Source organism: Panicum virgatum, unplaced genomic scaffold (genome assembly GCF_016808335.1).
Source record: "Panicum virgatum strain AP13 unplaced genomic scaffold, P.virgatum_v5 scaffold_4960, whole genome shotgun sequence".
NCBI classification, from domain to species: Eukaryota; Viridiplantae; Streptophyta; class Magnoliopsida; order Poales; family Poaceae; genus Panicum; species Panicum virgatum.
This window is the reverse complement of record NW_024376451.1, coordinates 1-5,347: the sequence shown is the minus strand read 5'-3', so window position 1 is coordinate 5,347 and position 5,347 is coordinate 1. Positions and strand designations below refer to the sequence as shown.

General features: G+C 48.3%; 1 pseudogene; it reads right to left on the bottom strand.

The window, feature by feature from the left end:
• Positions 1-3,053: 3,053 nt before the first annotated feature.
• Positions 3,054-4,690, bottom strand: LOC120694322 (annotated as a pseudogene).
• Positions 4,691-5,347: the final 657 nt, after the last annotated feature.

Sequence of the window (5,347 nt, the reverse complement as noted above, 5' to 3'; positions counted from 1 at the left end):
GAGCATTTCTACGGGGCGGATGACGCCATGAACAACCCCTAAAAATAGTGGCATTTTTAGGGACGGGTCATGGCCTCACCCGTTCCTACAAATATATTTTTAGAGGCGGGTTATGGCATGGCCCGCCCCTACAAATGGTTCCACACAAAAAAATTCATAACTTTTTCATATGATATCGGATGAAGTCAAACTTTATAATAAAATTGTAGAGAATCACGAGATCTAAAACTTTGTTGTTGATAACTGTTTCATTTAAGATCATCTAATGGTCTAAAAAATTATTATATGTTCTCTAATACCTATAACTATATCATATCTCATATAACTGAAATATACTTAAATTTTATATACACTGAAATATACTTGGCATATTTTTTTTGTTTCTATTGTTCATAATAACCATAGTATAGAAGTTTCATATTTTTTTAATTTGTTTCGCTACATGTAAACAATTAAATGAATTTTCAGATAAAAAGAGAAAAATATAAAGGTCGCAATAAGCCTCCCGTAAAAATTTCACATTTGTTTTAAGTGCTTTGCTATTTTTAGTAAATTAAATAATTTTTTAGAATAAATTGAAAAATTATTTGTAGGGGTGGTAGGGTGCATCACCTGCCCCTAAAAATATGTCATTTTTAGGGGCGGGTGACCCACCCCTACAAACAACGGGATCTATTGCAGCAATTGGATGGCAATTCGTGTGCTGGGCAACACCGGAATGCAATTGGCTGGACAGTTCAGGCACGGATCGATGGCCCCACACTGCCCCCACCCTGCCGCCTCCCCTCCGTTCTTATCTCCTCCTTCGATTCAGAGCAACCCACCCTCCATCTCCTATCTCCACCCTTTCTCTCTCCTCTCTAGATTTGCATCCCTCCAACCACACCTTCGAGCGCTGAAGCATCCAGCGCTGGCTCGACATGGTGGAGCTGTTTCGGCAACGCAGTGGTGCTGTGGCAGGCGGCAGCCGGGGACGGGCGTGGCGGCCGGTGGGTGGCGGGGGTAGGCGCGGGGGCCGGCGTGCATGGGGGTGGGCGCCGGCTAGGCACGGGCTACCTGCGGCCGGCAGCGTGGGTAGCCACGCTGCGGCCAGGCCAGGCCCCACACGTCCATGGAGGCCACAGAACGGTGGGGCAGGACCGCACGCCTGGCGGCTCGGGGCTGCGGGAGCGGCTGCATGCATGGACCCTCGGCCCGGAGCCATGGTGGCGGGGGTAGCGGCGCGATGCGAGCCCGCGGCCAGGCACGGGCTGGGGCTGGGGCCGCGGCGCGCGGCAACGGCCAGCAGGGGTCAGGCGGCGCGCGACAGCGGAAGCGCCGGCGCGGGGCCAGGTGGCGGCGGCGTGGATTCGCGACAGCGCCCTGGACGTATGGCGGTGGCGGTGACCTGGACGCCCAGACACGCGGCGGTGGCTAGCCTGGACGGCCGGCACAACTTTTTTTATTTTTTTAATCGATTACTAGGGGCAGGTGATTGGGTGAACCGCCCCTAGAAATCAATTTCTAGGGACGGGTGATAGGGTGTTCCGCCCCTAGAAATCAATTTCTAGGGATGGGTGATGGGCTGACCCGCCCCTGGAAATACATTTTTAGGGGCGGGTAATGCAACCGCCCCTTCAAATTACTATTTTTAGCAGCGAAAAGCAGGGACGGGTGCGACGTCCACCCCTAAAAATGCCATTTCACCCACCCCTATAAACCTTTTATGCAGTAGTGTTTGCCGTGTGTTGCATACGGCAAAAGATACACGGCGAACAGGCATCGGCAAAGAGTTCCTTTGTTGTGCACACGGCAAAGGCAAAGAGTTTTTCAGAAAACTGATTTTAAAATAGGAAACAAAAAGATTTAATCGGGGGAGGACCCCACTTGCCAGCCACACACCCGCTCCGCCAAAGTTGCAAGTTGCGGCATTTTTCACACACTACGCAACCAACGGGATTCGAACCCACGACCTCCCTCTCACTTGTAATCTTCTCTACCACTGCACCACACACTCACTTGTGTTTATACTACATTTTCTTTCCCCACATATTATACTAAACTGAGTATAAATTGCTTGTTTGAGATCCTAAACGAATTCAAATAAAAAAGTTGTAACTACAAAGTTTCATAACTTTTCGAGATCTACAACTTTCATTTTGGGCGTTTCCCCATCCGAGGTCATTTACGAAATTTGAATTTAACTTTGTCATGTACCAGATCTAGGGCACATGACAAAGCCTGGTCATTTGACGTGTGCCATGATCTGGAACACGGCAAAGACATGCTTTGCCGTGTGTCCTTCAGCTACCACACGGCAAAGTCTGTTTGAAATTATTATTTTTACCTTCAATTTTTTACCATTCAATTTGTTCCACTATTTTATGTTTGCATAACTTTGTCATAATTTTTACCTTGTCAAAGTGTTCATGTTTGATGATTCTATGCAAAAAAATTATTATTTCATGCGTTTCAAGTCAAATTCAAATTATATATTAATTATGTAATTGCTCTTGTTACATTAAAATTATCAATCGGTTCCAATAAATTACTAAAATTTTATATGAAACAATTTATATTGTCCATTGGCTATAGAAAAAATTTCAAAGTCAAACCCGAATTCGATTGTCACTCTCACTCCAAAAAATTTCAATGGCAAATCGAAGATGAGGCAGTGCAGAAGGAAGATGAACAGCTTCGAGCGATCGCGCACATGCGCTGCCCCCGAAACCTTATTACCGTCCCTCGTGCAGGCTTCACAACGGCAAGGGCTCGGAGATACCGCTCGCCCTCCCCCTCAGTGCACTCCAATGGAAGGGCCCGCAAGATCCAGCAGTTTAGTGACACAGCACAGCGAGTGGTGGAAGAAGGCAAAGAAATTGAGAGTATGTCACCTAAATGCTTTCAGTCCACTTATATAGACGCGGCTGCCCTGAAGGAGCCATCATCTCTTTTAAAACGATATTAAAACTCATTCAGAATGATTATGACAATTAACTAGGTAACAGAGAATTAACTAGGCATTGATTAGCGTTTAATCAGCGTACAACGGTTTTAAATGTGAGAGACACAAATGACAAAATATGTGCTGAATTGCAACCACACGACCGCACATTGCAAGTCACAAGTCATTCAAATATACACGCGAAAAGACGTGGAAACGCGCGCGCGTGCGTGCGTGTGTTGGTGTGGTTGTATATGAAGGTCGCATGGAACTGTTTCACATATAATTATGACGACACGACTGGGTAACTCGGCTTAGTCGCAACAATGCCGCAGATGCCTTTGGAGTCAGCCACATCCTTCTTGAGCCAGACGTAGCCTCTCTGTCCCCAATCCTCGCCCCAGGAGTTCTTGGCGATCCAGTACTTGTCCTGGTCATTTCCCTTTGCCGACATACCCGACGATGGCCAGGTCGTGGTTGATCCAGTCGTTGGAGCACGGGCGACGACGAAAACTCCATCCCTGACGCACATGCCGTTGTACACGCCGGACTTGTAGAAGCGGAAGCACTCGTCGTCCGAGTTGAACCCGACAGCGACTGGCTGCCCGGCGACGGCCTTCATGAGCTCCTCCTCGCTCCCTTGCTGACATATACGTGTAGTCCCTGAGGCTGACAGCGTGTGGTAGGCGCTTCTCCTTCCGGCAGGCGTGCTTCTTCGAGTCGTAAGGCGGGTACTGGGAGGCTGAGGCGAGTCCCCCGTGCCTTTTGAGCCATCTGAAGGCGCGCTCCGGCCAGCCGCCGAGGCAGCCGGAGTCGTAGTCGTCGCAGTCGATGAGCTCCTGCTCGGACAAGACCGGCGGCTCCACTTCCTTTGCTATTGCGTACGCGCTTTCGATCGTTGCCACCGCAGCAAAAGCCCAGCAAGACCCTGCAACACACCATTGCATGTAGAAGCTAGCTAGAGTATATTATTCACTTAAAGCTAGTTAGAGTATATAAGAAATTTGGATATTTATTCACTTGGTTTATAGTGCTAAAATATGGTGCCAAACACTCGGATCTTTGCAACAAATTAAATGCTCCTAACTCACCACACACGTTTTTCCTTTTATACTTGATCACCGATGACCTTCCCTTGGGCCGTCCAGTTAACGCGATCAGGCACATCGTCCTCAGCAGCCGGCAGGGAAGCGCCCTCCCTGACGTGTCCAGCGCGAGTGGTGATCACCATCTCCTCCTCCGTTCGTCGGGTCCGGCCGCCGCGCACGGCTGGTTGTACGTGGCCAGGAACTCCTCGTGGGTCAGGTCCGTGAACTTGTTCTCCCCGAGCGTGTAGGTGAGCCTGCCGTCCCGGTTCGCGGCCTCGATGAACTCCACGTTCCGCCGGTATATCTCGAACCGCCGCCGCTTCTCCTCAGCGGCCGCGTACGACCCGGCCGTGCTCGGCCATCCACCCATGGAACCTCTCCATCATCAGCAGCTCGTCGTCCCCCTGCGGCACCGCCGCTCCATCGGTGGTCGCCCCGCCGCCGACGGCACGGCTACGTGAAGAAGCCACGCCCCGTCAGAGCAAGCAGCAGAGCCAGCAGAGCTAAGCAAGGCGATGATGAGGACAGCGGCATGGCTTCCTAATTGGAAGGCCGGATGCGCATGGATAGAGGTGGTTCTATATGGTGCACGGTGGAGGTTCCATGCCTGCCTTGTAGATTAAGTAGATGGTGGTGCGGTGATGTTACCATCGTGATCGCTATCTTCATTTATTTCACTCTATCCATGCGTGTGTTACGCTTTGTGGTCCTTGTTGTCTTCAGCCATTATATTCATTATTCGGTGAGACGTGTGTGTTCGATTTAGTTCCAGTACTCCTACCTACGTCGTGACTCACGCTCTTTAACGTCTGTTGTGCTCGTGTGCAAGCTAGGAAAGAAGAACAATAATAATATATCTGGCTAGCTCGCGAGAGCGTCAGTGGAATCTCTACACAAGACCACCACAAGTAGTTGCTTCTATATCCAGACTTCCAGAGTACGCAATGGCTCTATCCAAGAGCTAGCAGAATAAGGTATTGCTACGTCCACGTGCCACACATACAAAATGCACATCTAGATACTATCAAATAAGTACACTACAAAACCATAACTCATAATTAATCAATCGAAACTAATTAATATATCATGCATGTTCTAGCTGCTGATATATATTTTTAAATAAATTTAGCTATATATACAATAATATTTTTAACTCAGGAAAGAGCTAATTTTCAATATAAGGGGAGCATCTTTCTTTCTAGTGATGGGCATCGGGTGATATATCCTTTATCAAAATTTCTCATAAACTCACAGTATAATTAAAACGGTAAAAACACATTTTATCACTACTACATAAAAGATTTTTTAGCGCGGATAAAAACCTATTTTTTAGGGT